We start from the raw sequence: 16,965 nt of genomic DNA on the forward strand, positions 1-16,965 counted from the left end.
CTTGATGGAGACGAAGCAGTGTGTGTGAGCTTGGGAATACAGCGAGCTAAAGACTTAATGCACAGAAATGTGCACTGTAAGCATCCATTCAGATTTAGTGGACTAAAGTGATTACAATTTTATAACCGTTGTTATTAAAATTTGCTTAAATGTTATGCTGCTGCAGGTATTTTGACACAGATGCTGTACGTGATGTGTCTTGTTTTTAGTATTATGTAAATAGTACTTATTATGTCAGTGATATACACTGTATATATTATATATACAGCTAAAAAAGTCGGTCACGGTTGCTAAAACGACAATTGCGGTTAGGATGAGATGTGTTGTTAAGGAGGACTTACAGCATGTTGACTGTGTGCATTGATTCAGGTGTATGTATGTGTGTGTGTGTGTGTATATAAGTTAGGGCTGTCAAAATAACGCGATAATTTCGATTAATTAATCTGAGAAAAAAGAATGCGTTAAAAAAAATAACGCAGATTAATCCATTCCATATTGACGTTTGACCCGGAGCCGTTCTAGCCACCATTGGACTGTAAAATGAAGGAGGGAGACGAGAATGTTCTGCCTGGATTATTAATTGGAACATTTACTTGTAAAAATCTTCTTCCTGCCAACCCTGGCTACTGAAATCTGGTGCCACCGATATGTCTGCACTTCTCTCTGATGCTCTGAAACACAAACACCGCTGCACATGACGCTAGTTAACACTATACTCGACAGCAGCTAACGTTAGCCTACCGCAAGCTAGTAGCTGGATTAAACACGGTTAAAATGCTGACAGCTAACGCTAAACGGTGTAAAGTTTGACTGTCTTTTACTGTAGAGGATTCAACACCGGGATGTAACAATCTGCAGCTGCCGTCGGAGAAACAACACAGACGGTGCGTTCAATGAAACTGGTAAACATTTGAAGTTATTGTAAATGTCCTTTTCCCATCTGATCGTTCAACAGCAATTTACTACTGAAATTAGTTATTGTTATACATTATTATTAAATCATTTCAATTTGATCATATGGCCTTAGCAATAAACAATCTGTTCTTTAATGTCACCAACTGTTGTTTAGTACCCTTTACTTTCTTAAAAAGTATCGGTTCAGGCACCGTTAATTATGTATGCGATTAATTTCGATTAATTAATCACAGAGTATGTAATTAATTAGATTACATTTTGAATCAATTGACAGCCCTAGTATGTATGTATGTTTATATATATATATATATATATATATATATATATATATATATATATATATATATGCATACACCTGAATCAATGCACACAGTCAACATGCTTTAAGTCCTCCTTAACAACACATCTCATCCTAACAGCAATTGTCCAATCATAGCTTTAGCAACCGTGACCGATTTTTTTAGCTGTGTACATGGGGCTGTAGTTAGTAATATTTGGAATTTAAAGAGTGTGGATTTGTTTTTTCTAGCTCTTTCAAAACCAAAACCACAAAAGCATAAGGAACAGATTAAATGGCGTGGTTATCTAATGTTGGCTGCAATCATTAACATGTTGGGCTAACTAGCATTCTACCTACAGTAGTAACCAAGTTACTGCCAAGGAGCACGTCATTAATTTGCTACATTGGCGTGTGGGGTTACAGGCAAGGAACAGTCAAATGTTACATTTTCCTTATCATACTAATAATACTAGGATCAACTAGCTATAAACCATAACACAAGAATCATTCTGTTTCTTTATTAGCCACTTCTACATGGATCATCAACTCACTACTCCAGAAGTATGTCAGCACTGTGCAGCTGTAATCAAATCACACAAGGCATACATGCCAAAGTCATAGTATGTCTTCGTTCACATGGAGCACATGCACATCACACCACATCAAATCAACAGCAGGGCCTGCACATTAAACAGCAGAGCAACAGTCATTAGTCCGAGGTCTGAAAGTTGGCTCATGTTTCATGCTAAATTGAGTGTGAGAAGCATGAATGCACATCTGTGTTCATATGGAGCTTGTGCATGACAGGAAACAAGTGTTAAGCGCATACCACGACTCAGTGCAAATGTATTGACGGATAAAGTCTGAGCATTGAGTCAGACTTGCAGATATTTCCCGATAAATATACACTGAAATACCCTGCAGGTCAGGAAAAACAAAAAAAAACACTGGCTTTTGAATTTTAATAATGTGTCATATTTGAACGATTGAAAATGAAATTATTTAGCGCCTGTGGTCTTTCACAGCGCTCCTTTATTATACTTCTGCAAAGCAATTTATCCGTTATTGCTTTCTAATAGGGCAACATATCCTGGGTCACATCTTCAAACAGCGGGGGAAAAAAATAAAAATGTAGTATTAGGAGAGACAAGGCGTCGTAGTTTGTGGGTGTTAAATGGCCTAAATATGCATATACTGTCCTGTTTACCTTGTGAAGCTTAACCTTCTGCTAAATAAATTAAAAATAGAACAGACCTCATGCAAGTGTGAAAAATGAAGCACTTAGCAGTTAGACGACTGTAGTTTGAGGGTTCAGAGTGCCATATGGCTTCATATCCACTTTCAGCAGTGTTGTCTGTAAAGTGATGGACAAAAGGATAAACTCAAGCTGTCTTTGGTAGCTGACAAAGGAAATACTCATCAGAAACATATCCCCAAGCTATTGCTTTCAGTATCTTAAAGTGTCGTCCTCCTAAATATTGCAGCAAAAGTTAAAACATTGGCTCATCCCTGCTTTTACACTGTGTAAGGATATAGTGCTGAAATTGTTTATCCTGAAGTGAAACTCACTAAGAAATACAGTTCAGTATTCAGCGTCCTCCATCACTGTCTCCTTTATGCTGTGATAAATGGTCAATCTCAAATCCGACATCACAAATAGATGGCATAGAGTGAGTGGGATATCAGAAAAGTCTGTCCGTGAACAAATATTATTTGTCAATAGTATGTATTCAAATTCACACAGCTCTGGAGGGCATGTTATGAAGTGAGACACACATTTCTCTTGAATCATTGAAATCTTGGCAATAGTCCTGGCTTTGGAGCTTCTTGTCACGGACAAGTAATATATCCCCAGAGTCCCCTAACCAAGTGAGGCATCTGTCGATCTGTTTTCCTTCAGAAAAAAAAAGCGTTTTTTCTAAATATTTCTGCATCGTTGCCCTCAACTCCTGTGTGCAGAGTCAAGCGGTTATAAGCACAGTCACTGAATTCTTCTTTTATTTATTCTCCACAAAATTGCTGTTCTTCCAAAGCTTTTTTTTTTGTTGTCATCTCCACATCAGTTACCATGCAAATAACACACTCTGCTGGGTTATTGATTGGTTCCACAGATGCAAACAGCAGGTTTAAATGGAAATGCTACGTCTGAATGGAGAGAAAAGTAATGTGAACTGATGAGCTCGGTCCGCATGGAAATATAGCCCGTTTAACATGTCTTTAAATTATTTCTGAAATGTGCAGCAACAGTACAGTATATCATGAGTTTTTTGTTTCACAAATAAAAATTATGGGCAGATAGTTGCAATAAGGGTTCCGCCAGCAAGATTGATTAAATGTTAAATATGATGAGAAATAATGATCCTGTCAAGATGTGGTTTATCCAAATACAGCTAATGGAACTATTGTTTTTTTTAAACATAGATTCAAAAAGCTAGCTCAAAAATGTCCATATAGGGAAAATATAACAATCACATTTTTGGAGATTGGAATTCCATGTAGCAGATGAAGGAACAGAACAGAGAAACACTATTTTATGTTCCCCTTTATAATCATCACCTGAGACTGAAAGAACAAACAGAGATTTAATCTTGTTATTTACCTCCAGAATTCTGGATAATGGTCAGTCCACTAAACATAGCCTACAGTATTTAGAAATGTAAGGACAAATGCCAATTTTCCGTCTTTATGGGACATTAAACAAAACATTAAGAGAAAGAAGAAAAAAAAAATACATCCCTTCAATGGTCTGGCAAGATGGATGGATTACAATGTCCAAGCCATTGATTACTGAAATCCAAACCAGTTGACAATGCAGTTAGATTATATTTACAACCAGGATTAGAGACAAAAGGGATGAAAAGTGGGATTTATGGACAAGAGGAGAAGAGGCTCACAATAAATGGAGTTTATTTACATCGTCATCTTCTGTATTAAAGTAAATATAGAGCACTTTCTCTTGGGATGTGGAATAACAAAGTCCCTTCTCTTTTTCTCAGAGGACCTCCTCCTGTAAGCACTATGCTGGAAATAACTCCTCAGGTGAGAGCCCTCAGGGACACATCCAGAGGAAGTGAGCTGCATGTTATCATACCCAGCCCATCTCCAAATACTTTATCTGAAAAGCTGACTTCTTTAGGAGGCAGAGAAGATGCCTTATAAAGAATCACTTATTAAATGTTTCATATACTATTAATGGGAGAGCAGAGCAGGCTCAGGAGAACAAGTAAAACAAGTAAAATAAATGAGCTGGACAGAACCCTAATATACTCTCTGAAGTCTGCATTGGTTCAAAGTTTAGGTAAAGATATAAATAAAATTTTCTCTGTTCCTTGCGGCTGTTTTATGTCCAGGCTGAAGAACATCTATTTAGATAAAAGCACAAGAAAAGGCCGGGGCCATTTTTCAAAAATTGATGACGGTCTTGCATAAATTATGCAAACTTTTGTCCTTGTGCCAAACAGTGCATCTACTGAATAATAATTACTAGAGGGACTTGGGGATATGAGTATGCAGAATATGAAACACATGCCAACGTCCCCTGTCATCTGTGGCCAAATCAAGGAAAGGACACAGGGCTGCAGAACATAATGAAAGACAAAAATATGTCAACGTTGGACATAACTTTGGATTCCTTTGGCTTTCTTTTTCTTTCTGTATGTGTCTCAAATGTAAACTGTTCTGCAGTTGAACAGCCTCTTTTCAACATCTTAAACCACAACTGCTCTAGCTGTCATATTGTTAACATCATCTGCAGGATTTGCACCAGTGAAATCCCTAGCCTGGCATGTAAATTAACAATCCATTACTTTATTGTAATGTTTAGTGGCTTGGATCGCTGTCGGACATTTACAAGGATTCCATGTAATTTTATTTTTGCTGGAGATACTGCGGCTTGATAACTCAATGAATAAGGCTGTTAAATGTTCACACTGGGGACAACAGAGTTCAGATGGATTTTATAAGTCGCAATGAATGGTAATCTTGGAAATTGTATTTTTCAAAAGCCATGAACTGACTGCTGAACATTTGGCTTTAATGAAATAAACTGAACACTGAAATATGTCATGTTTTATGTACATAAAAGCCCAGACCAATTTCTATATTAAGGCCTTTATAATGAATTAATTATATTAATAATACTGATAATATGAGACGCTTTGATGGCTAAAATGTTCTTCAATCAGACAGTATGAGGAAATCCTAAAGCCGAATCAAGCCCCTGGCATGGACAAAGCAGCAGCAGGATAGTTGTTGGTGTTTAATATGCAAACGCAATTACCATTATTTGCTAATCCGATGTCCCCCCTTTGGCAACATAAAGGTGTCCAATTTCAGGTGAATCCCATCACTATCCTATCTTTAAGTAGAGAGCAGTGTACTGTAGCTTTCCTTTGTATGTTGTATTCACTCTAGTGTCTTATTGTAGAGAGATTTTGGCCTTGGTCTTTGTCCACATTCATTTTTAGTAACATTGCAGAGATTTAACCCTGTGTTTTGTTTCAGTAAGTCACTTAAAATAAATATCTCAGAATGTCGTATTGTACATGAATAAAAACACTTCCTTGTGCTTTGATATTTCAGTACCACCAGCCATATTGTTATATTTGGGAATAGGCAGGTATTGGGTGTATGGCTTTTTTTTGGGGGGGTCAAATATCCTCCACAAAAGAAAAAGAAAAAAATATTCTTAAAGGAATAGTTCAACATTTGGGAAATGTATTATTTGCTTTGTTGCAGAGAAGATTGATCGCACTGTCATTTCTGAGAGTGGTATGAATCTTCTCATCTAAATCCCAGCAAGAAAGCCAATAAGCGTAATTCCCAAAATGTCAACCTATTGCTTGAAAATGACAAATCTCAGTGGACTAATTGATTTAACAAATACAGAATTCCCTGTGCGTTCTCAGTTAATACCTGTGATGACTGCACTTTTGGTCAGAAAACATTCCCTCGTTGAATACCAAAGGAATTTACTGGATGAATTAGTATGCATGTTTTGTGGAGAGCATTTCGTTAGTTTCATTGTTTAATTTCACTGGCAATCTGTTTCATTGTGGAAGTGAGGGGGAGAAATTGTTGATTGACTTATGGAAATTTATTCCGTGCATATGACATTTGTCAGAATGTTATATCAATAGCAATACTGTCTGCAAAAATCAACACTTAAACATCACTGATGGATCCTACAAATAAAGTACACAAGAAAGTACACCACATAGGGGGATTTAATTATATTAAAAAAAAAATTCTCTGTAATTCAAGACAGGAATTCTTATCTTAATTCTCCAAAAAAGAAGATGTGATCACAAAGTAAAGAGAGGCCGACATGCTTAAATATACACACACACTGAAGAGCGAACTCACTCATGCACACATCTGCTCGTCAGTGAGCCTGTTGGAAACTGTCACATGCCTGGCAGGTTCTGTAACTTGGGCAGATGGTACAGCACAATTAGGCCCACCGAATCTCTCAATCAATCTCATCTATGCCATTTGAAGAACTTCTAAGCTGCCTGTTTCTCCTAAGCTAAAGTCTGCTTGTCCACTTTGTATTCCAGTCCCTAGTTTGCAAACTGTCTTTATTCTCACACACTGCAAACCATTTCTGTTGCCTTGCTCTTCCTGAAAAGTGCTTCTTTTTTGCTTTTGCAGTTCGTATTTTCTTTGCTTGCCTCATTTTCTGCAAACTACCACACACTGTTCTTTTTATACTGTCTTCCCTTGATCCCTTTCACAACACTTCCTACGACACCCGTCCCCCCCCCCCCCCACACACCCCCACCCCCACCCAGTTATTCTCTATCCTTTTCTGTCTTCTCTCTTGGCTTGTTGGTCTCACTGGCCTGAATGCGACAATACATTAGACAATAGGCAAGTGCAAGTGTTTCATTCACACCCAATTACTGTGAAAGGGATTTTTCTGGCCAGAAATTAACCGTGGAGCACAATGAGTGTCACAGAGGAAAAAAATATCCCTGGCATTTCGCGTTCTGTCCCATGTTCCGCACACAAAAGAGAGAGAAAAGCGATCCGGTGTATTTGACACCGGCTGGGGCCATTAACCGGAGCTGGTTAAATAAGGATAGTTCTAACTGAGGTGCTAACAGAGACGGGAAACATCTGCTGCTCGCGCTGGGCCCTTGTTGGCCCCAAGGATTCTGCCTTTGATCAACGGCCCTCACAACCACCTTCCTACAAGAGCTCAGATGAAACAGCTTCTCAAACACACACATAGAGTGCTAGAAGCACAGTCACAATGAGAGAAATGCAAGTCCAAACATGAAAAACAAACAGGGCTGAGATTTGCACCAACATATATGCAGACTGATGTGCATGTATTTGGAAATTGGAATATAATCTTAAACCTTTTCTTTAAAATCTACAGTATCACTGACCACTCTTTCTGGGTAGAGCAAAATACAAAACTGTTACTTTCCCTCTCCTGCAAAATATGACACTCTCATTTCCAACGGAAACAAGCCAAACACCTCACTCAACAGTGGGCTAGACGCCACCTTTGGACTGCCAATCCCGCTGTTGTATTTCCCCCACCTGTGACAGGAAGATGATTCACTAGGTCTGCCAGACTGCATCTAGGGAATGTGTGTACTGTGGCGTACTCACTGCCAGCACAGACGGAGGGGGAAAAACACCACCTTCTGCACTGCACTGTGACCTGCAAATGCAGTTGATAAAATAATGTGGCCTGTGAGCAGATGTATCACACTCAACCTACTCAGGGTGTAACAATTCACCAATTCAAATCAAGGCATTGGGCCAAGTGATTATGATATGGCAGACGGGAGCAAAACTAAGCCTTATACACAGGGAGAATGTTAAAATCGGTGTCGGCCCACATGAACGCACCAGCTGCACCACAAAAGCAATATGAGAATTATAGGTTCAATTGGATTTTGTTTTTAAAGAGAGCATGTATATGTAATTTTAAGGGTCTATATTTTTAGCCGCAGAAACCCACGCTCCACCTGTGCTGCATTCCTCTCTGAATACACAAACAGCAAACGTTTTGTTTTGGCAATACAAATGGAACCAGACAACACAGATTTCAATAGGAATTCATAGTTAGGCTATGGTCAAGACTACCCAAACAACATAGACAACAGGGTGTATTTTTGCAAAATATAGTTTCTGTTCCTTTATTTGCATTATCCCCCAGTCATACTGTTCTTAAATCATATTTCTACCTTGACTTTATTTCGGTCACACAGATATTTCAAATAACACCACAAAATGTGGTAACAAGAAATGCTTTTTCATGGTCTACAGTAAACCATATATATATATATATATATGTGCATTTCTTTCAATAGGCTACTCGATTATCTATTTAATAAAATTAAGGAATGGTGCTAATAAATCAGGTGAACACACATTCTTATATTACAGCAATCAAATTAATGTGAATAGAGTTATATTGGTTTGCAGCTGATTTCATTGGCACTGGGTAGGATTGTATTCATTCTAATCTGAGTTTAATACACGTCAGTGTATCTCTAACTGTATTATACCACAGATCACATGTTGAATAGAAATCCAATTTATCCAGCTAGAGAACACTACCTCATACACTTAAATCGTTCAAAATGAATGAAAAAAAATGAGACAAAGAAATGGAGAAAAAAAATCTGCTGTGTAATTATAAAGGCCATAGGAGTTCAAAAGTCTTAATGGAATGACTTGTGCACAAGCCAAATGATTTCCCCCCCCCCACTCTTACTCCTCGCCATTTCCAGGTGTTCATTATTCTAACTTTGGAGAACATCCTGAGGGTCATGCCATGTTCTAATTCCTAATTAACTTCCCAGAACAGAGATCATGGTCGGCAGTGACCCTGACTGGCGAATAGGACCAGATGAAGTCCCAGGGTATTACTCTTATTCAGGTTTGTAACCGCTCATTCCCAACAAACCCTCCTCTAACATAGTTACTGTACAGTGTGTCATGGAATTGCAAGAACTGGGTCATGCTTTAAAAAAAAAAAATGACCTAAAGCCTGCTTGAGGCATTTAAGAGGCAACTGGAAACACCTGTGGACTTTGGGGCTTATGGGTAACCACTGTTAAAGATCCTGGTAGGCTTCTGTTTTTTTTTTGTGTGCCACCTATCTGTCAACCAGGAATAAAGACGGGGCAAATACAACAAATGAATAATTCCCGTCTTCATGGCTAATCTCAGCTAAAGCTGCGTACCAATTAGTGGCATGTTTTTACCCCGTCTCTGAGATTAGTCATGTGTACACTTGCAGTGCACACACATATTGGGGCATTACCAGCATTCGTAGGGAATACAAAAGGAGCAGCGGTGACTAAATGTCTATGTTTGCTTAGGAGAGATCAGGTATGCCCTCTGTGCTACAACACGGGCCACCTGCAGTCTGGCAAATAGGTTTCGGGGGGGAATTAGAGGATTCTGATGAATGAACAAGACAGACATGAGTAACCCGGCCCAATATAGTGCTTATCTACAAGCTTATGTTGCACAAAGGAGGCAGATAAGCTAAGACATGCCAGCAAAATGAGGGAATGGAAGGGAAAAAAGTGGAAATGAGGCGGGGGGGGGGAACATACCCAGGTCAAGATCTACAGGAGTGTGGTCAGTTGCGACAGAACCCGGATGCTTTGAATCACCGCAGAACAATTAACCATTGACCAGAAGGATTAGACAAGCTACATAGCATGGGATCCATGTCATTCATGGTTATTCCAGAGACCATGAAAACAAAGCACAAAGTCATTATCAAGGCCTTTACCTGCCCTGAGCAGTGAATGCAACACTAATCAATGAGAAAGAAATGTATTATGGTTGGTCTTAGAGGACAGGTGATATTATGTTGGTGTGTGTTAGTCTGCGTGTGTGTGTGTGTGTGTGTGTGTGTGTGTGTGTGTGTGTGTGTGTGTGTGTGTGTGTGTGTGTGTGTGTGTGTGTGTGCATATGGATAAGATTATCCTGTCTATTAGTGATCTCTTTAAGGTAGGTGGTATGTATGGGAGCAGCAACATCATCTTTCAGCTATTCATTTGTGACAGTGAAGGACGGACAGAAATAATCAATGACCTAAACGTGATTCACCTTCTGTCTTTCTTTCTGGAGTTTCTAATTTTCTTTAACTTTATTAACTTTGGATTGAACCTGTAAAAAATAGTACCCTTGCTATGCAGTATGCTTTGGAAACCACATATTGTTAGTTCATTCTCTTGACACTATCACTAGGACTCACCAAAGTAAAAAGAAAACTCCCCATTGGGACTTTAAAATGTAAAATCAGAGCTGAAACATTAGTCGACTACGTGAAAATCATTCTGCAACCATTTTGAAAATCGACTATTCGTTTAAGTCAGGGATCTAGCAAAAATGCCATATTTCCTGTTTAATCTTCTGAAGTACTTACAAGGAAATTTGTAGGAAATCTTTACTATCTGACGTTTTAAAGACTAACTGATCAATCAACAAATCAAAGAAATTGTAATCTGATTTGTAATCGTATAGCTCATTTAACACATGACAAAATCTGCCCAGCAACAGTCCTACTTTCCTACAACCAATCTGTGTTGAAATGAGTTGGCGACAAAACAAAAATGTTCATGTTGCGACAGAGAATGTAAAAACTGTTCCCATGTCTGCTGGGTGTTTTGTATTGTCTGGTAAATGAAAAGCTATACTGAGTCAAGCATAGTCCTGTTTGAGCACTTCACAATAAGTCACAAGTGACAAAATTGAACTTCAGTTGTCAAGTGCCATAATTTCATCCCCAGTGTATATTACGCAATCATCCACAGCGCCAGGAAACAAATCCCATTGACTTGATTCCTATTTAATTATTCTACTTGAAAATCCGTTCTGCTCACTTTTCTCTAAACCCGAGAAAAAAAAAGAAATTGCTTTACCCATTAAAACAAAATCTCCTACCAATTTGAGAATAGCATTCCTCCCAGTTTGTCAGATACCATTCACCAGACCCCACCTCCAGCTCTTATTCTATTTAAACCTGAGCAAATGTGGCACACAACACAATAGGGTTTCACTGAGGTAAAATAATTGCCTAAATACAGTGTGACAGGGGAGGTTCATTCATCCTGGAGGAAACATTGCCCGTTTGGAAAAAGTGTTGACAGAGTAGCAAATGACAGTAAAATGGAAAGAGAAAGAATGAAGAGAGGCACAGAAAGGGGCAGTGCACAGCTTCCATCACCAAACTAAACACTACATATTTCTTTGAAAGACGTGAAGTGTTAAGTTAGGCTACTCTGCACGCTGTCAATAGCAACGTTCATCATAGGGCCAGCCACAGTCTATATATTGATTAAACCATCCATCACTTAAACTCTACAAGACATTATTTCTAATTAAAAACTAAGCCATAAATTGTGGGCTTTATTGCCAAGCTGGGGCTGTAAATAAAATTCAAGGGAGGGCGGAAACAGATTGCAGCCCCTGTCCATGGTTTAGATCCACCGTAAAAAGGACAGACGGGTGTGATGGCACCTTTGGGATCCTGACACGCAGACCGCAGGGCTGACAGCAGGGAGGTGCTCTGCTTCATCCAAGATAAACAGATGCAAATCAATAATTTCTCTGGTTGTGTTTTTACAAGACAGGCGCTTCCCCTCAGAGGGGATAAGGAGCAGGCCATGCATATGGAGAGCAAATATGCAAATTAAATTTTCATAAACCACTTGGGAATATGTAAAAGGAACAGCGGCCGATGTACTTGAAAATGATGTATAATCATAAGAGGTCATGAAAGCGTATGAAAGTGCTCCATCACATGACTGGGTTGGCTAGTAGGCTGGCAGTGACAACAAGAACCTATTATCTGTCTGTGTCTCCATTTCCCTCTGCCTAACAACAATTCTGTTGCCAAATTTGCAGCCACAGGGCATTATTTAATGATCCAGGTTGATAAAGAGGCCATTAGTACACCTACACTATTGCCCAAGCTGTGACGTTGGAGAGGCAAACACAAAGCACGCTCGCAGTCATAGCAGAGGACACTAAACATTTGACAACTTCTGATTACCTCAGCGTCTACGCTGGTTGTCAGGTGGTGAACTCCCCTGACAGCCAGTTGCAGAGTGGCAGAGTGTTGGTTATTTTTTGACGGGCACAGAGGGATGTCTGATTTCACAGGTACAAGATAAAGGGTGGAAATGGAGGGAATTTGTGGATAAAATGAAGAAAAGACACGCCATGGGCTTTCACAGCCTCCAACAAAGGAAAGCATGTGCAATTACTATTCATCTGTCTCCGTTTCCTCTCCTGGGCCAATTTCTTTCCATACCTGCCAGAACTGGAGTCGCTCTGACCACACAAGCGCCTTCTGACGGCTGTGGAATCATATTTGGTTAACTGATAGCCAGACAGGCTCCTCGCCAAAGTGACGGAAGTGACTTTGGTATTGGTGAGAGACAGAAAGAGAGAATCACTGTCCGGGGGGAAGCGAGAAGTAATGACTGAGCTAAAAAGGACAAGATGGAGTGATCCTCTATAAAAAGACCAGCAGTAATCTCTTCCTCTCCTCCCGCTCCTCTACCCTTAATGTCCTAAGAGATCCTGGCTCCTCCGTAAAGCCTGCTGCCTCCGCACATCAAACAGAGCTGATTAGAGTCGCACACCTTGCTGGAGCTGAAGCTCTGGACAGGGTGCAGCCGAAGTTCAAGAGAGACTCAGTTTTACAAAAACCAAAGAGGAAAAACTCTTCAAGGTGGTGGCCATCTCTTTGGACTGGATACATTTGAACAGCTTCCACTAAATCAGCATGTGACTGTGAATACTGACTTGAGTATCCACTTACCATATCTCAAACCCAATGCCTTGGAGCTCAAATAAAATTGGTGTCTTTCAAATTAGGACCATTGTTGCTTTGGATTCTTCTGTCATGTCAGATGATATCAGCGTAGCCCCACAAGCAGCGATTGAATCTAATCGTCATCAACAGATCGTCCTGTTCGTTTACATTAGCATAAATGGCCACGGTGAGGAGGGGAGGGCGACAGAAAGACAAAGTGGGAAGAGAAGGAGAGGAAAGGTTGGCAGAAGATGATGGAGAGAGACCGCTGAACTGCTGTGTGAGTTCTCTGTCAAGGGTGTTGTTTTATTAAGATACCCAACTGTCGGGGCAGGTATCAGGAGAGCAGCAGGTCACATGACAAGACACTTGTAATAACATCCCAGTAACCCCTCTCATACCGAAATTGCTCCATCCAAATTTACCGTTCTCTCTGTCACACTTAGAGGAGCAAACCATTGTGCAAGGGACTCACCTCTACCAATAAAGACACGTGAAGCGTTCACCTGCATCTGTGCGGCAAGGATAGATTGATAGAACCCCCATGTACATAGTCAATTTTACACTTAAACAAACTATCACATTTATTAGTGAGTTTTTAAGGGTGCTGGTAGATAGATTTTGTTAGCTTTGGACAGAGCCCTGCTAAGCTAAACTAACTGAAATTTAGTAAACTTAAACGCAGAGGTATGAAAGTGGTAGATCTTCTCATCTAAAATATGTAACTATTTCTTTAACGTTGGTCTAGTGGAGTGATCTTTGAAAAAATACTTTTGTAACACCTTGTAGTTTTTCTGTCTCCCAATATATCCTTCACACACGCGCACGCACACACGCACACACACGGATTTCGGATCAACACTCACAATACGGAATGTACGTGAACCGTGGATTACTTGAAAAGTTTAACCATAATAATAGTATGTAATACATTTTTACTGTCGCAAGTAGGCTGATAAAGCTCTATGGAGGGTTTCCGTGAAAAGACACAGGCAACGCAATTTTCTGTTCACGTGAATGGGGCATGTTAAAATCAGTTGATAGTAGAGCTGGGCGATATGGAGAAAATCAAATATCACGATATTCTTGACCAAATACATCAATGTCGATATTGTGGCGATACTGAAGGGTGAATAATCACCAATAATGTGGATACCATGGCAAATTATAAAAAAGTAAGTAAGTCCGGTAAAAATGACATCACTTCACTGTATTGCAGCCTTTAAAACCAGGAAAAGACAACATGTGTGTCATATCACGATATTCAAAACGTAAGACAATATCTAGCCTCATATGTCGATATAATATCGATATATTGCCCAGCCCTAGTTGATAGAGACAGCCATGGCTACTGGACGAGCAGAAGAACTCAGAAGCCGTGACGCCGGCTACAGAACTCTGTTGTATCATCGGCAGTTGATAGTTGAGTTACCCGATAAGCTGCAGGTCATTTCGGTGGACTTTATGGTTAAGTTTAGGCGACAAAAAGTGAGCGTTATGCGGTGACGACAGTTAAGTTAAGGCACCAAAATGATTAGTAACGTTTAGGAAAAAGATTGTGGTTAAAACACTCCCAAGGAACACGTATTTCCGGGGTGAAAGTCCTCTGTTTGCTGTTTCCATTCAGCTTTTCTAATGCAATACTTCAAAACAGCCATAATAATAGGTGAATGGAAAAACACTAGTGAAGAGGAGATGACTAAGAGACATTTTAATGCAGCAGGAGTGTTCTCACATGAACTCTCCGCCTGTTGGGACGAAATGACCATGAATGTGCCTGAGCAGATATATTTCCAGTAGTTGCCAAGACAACAAAAAATTGCACGGAGGGTCAACTAATTTGCCATTATCAGCTACGCACTACATCAATGTGTGCATTTTAAAGAAGTTGTTTAATTTAGAGGGTTTCGATGCTCTGTCCAGTATCTTTGAGCCTAGCTGCTTTGCTGCTGACAGTAGTTGCCCAGGTAACAGGACACAACAACAACAAAGACGTGAAAAGTCAACCACCTCTGGCTGAGATTCAAATTCAAGAACACTGCTGACATCGGCCAAAAGGATTTCACTCCTTTTCCATTCAAATGACCTGTTTTGCATCATTTGGAGAAATCCGGGCAGGATCACACTGTGAAAACAAACTGCAGGGCTTTAAGATAACAGAACCAAAACTTGGCGGGGGCTAATGTCATCACAGGTCATTATGGTCAAACTAACTAGAACGGCTGATACTATGGGCAACCATGTTGGGTATGCAAAGTTTGGTGGTTGAACATGTTTCTGAATATTCAAAAAAGACCTTAATAATATCCTTCACATCTTCATTCAAGAATTCTCTTACCGCCTAACCTTGTAATCTGCAGAATCATTACATCACATTGTGCTTGTAAATCCAGGATTTTTGCCTTCCTTAGCCCAAAACCGATCCCCCTGAAGTAGATTAGACTTAATCCAAAGTGACCACAAATTAGGCAAAAGAAGGTGCATCAAATGAAGGTTGTAATTCCACGTCAGGGTGTATTAGGATATTTATCATCAAAGCGATCCCCAGCTTTAATTCATTTGACATCTTTCAGCACTAATACAGTATCTGATTTCTGAGAAGCACCAGTACACAGCCACACAGCGTGAAATCTGGAGGAAAGCAGCGGGTTGCAGGACAAGTCGCTGAGAAGTGTTTCTACACAGAATAGAGACCAAGGCTATTATCCCTGTACCAGATTTACACTTCAGATCTAAAAAGCAAAAGCCAGCGCCACGCGTAACTATCGCCTGCTGCTCTCAATGTTATTCAAATGACAGCACAATCTATTTTCACCTTGCAATTAATGTGACCATTACTCCTATGTCAGCAACATTTACTGTCCTTTCTTTTGTGCCAGATATGTTAGCAAACTGGGAAATTAATTTTAAAAATAGGATTATCGTGGAATATGTGGGTAGTTGAGTTGAGCTCAAATGTAGTTCCCAATTATTCTCCTCTGAAATCTCTCATCCCATCATATGGAGAATATAAGCCTCTGAGGCCTTATCAAAAAGGTGATATGACACATTCTCCCACAGTGCACATTTTTATGCCTTGATCTTGTCGAATACAATGTCGTAAAATAACATCCACAGGGGCTCGAAAAGCAATGTAAACATTGTATGCACAAAAATATCTGCATTGCCGCAAGTTAGTTGTTATGAAAGGAGGAGTGGCTGTATTGAGTTAGATGAAGGGGAAACTGGTTAGATTGATGTAGCAGGGTATGTTTGTGTGTGTCGGGGTGTGTGTTTGTGTGTGTGTGTGTGTGTGTGTGTGTGTGTGTGTGTGTGTGTGTGTGTGTGTGTGTGTGTGTGAAGGGGGGCGGCGGCAGGCAAACCTATCATCCACAGAGCACACCAGTAAACTCTGGACGGCAAACAATCTCCCTAATTGAATTCAATCCAGACTCACCACAGGAGGCACCGAGGCTAGTGACTCCATTCAGTATGGAGAGGGTTGGTGGAGTAGGTGGTGGAGGAAATTGTGTGTGTGAGTGAGTGTGTGTGTGTGTGTGTGTGTGTGTGTGTGTGTGTGTGTGTGTGTGTGTGTGTGTGTGTGTGTGTGTGTATCGACGGGACAAGAAGAGGAGGAGGGCTTCAGCTGGCATGACAAGTGAGCGAGGAATAGGAAAGAAGATAAGCACAGAAACAGAGAGCAAACAGGTTTGTAGAAGACAACTGAAAACAATGAGCAACAGACAGGGAGAGGAGGAAAAGCTCTGTGCATGAAGGTTTTTGTGGTTATGGGATGGATGGGGGGAATGGGGGGCGTGCAAAGAGCAAGAGACTCAACGGGTAGGGAAATGAAAGCCAGCTGCGCTTTTGCATGATTACACTGAAAACATCATTTGCATCAGGGAATTAAATCCAAACATGCTCAGTATGGTTACCGACCAAAAACGCTCTCCTTGTCGCTGGCAGCAGAAATTAAAGGCTTACC

General features: G+C 40.1%; 1 protein-coding gene across 5 annotated transcripts in view; it reads right to left on the reverse strand.

Moving 5' to 3' along the window:
• LOC144534126 (adhesion G protein-coupled receptor L3) overlaps positions 1 to 16,965 on the reverse strand; it is a 215,150-nt gene that overhangs the window by 170,878 nt on the left and 27,307 nt on the right. The gene's annotated exons all lie outside the window — the stretch shown is intronic.

Source organism: Sander vitreus, chromosome 19 (genome assembly GCF_031162955.1).
Source record: "Sander vitreus isolate 19-12246 chromosome 19, sanVit1, whole genome shotgun sequence".
NCBI classification, from domain to species: domain Eukaryota; kingdom Metazoa; phylum Chordata; class Actinopteri; order Perciformes; family Percidae; genus Sander; species Sander vitreus.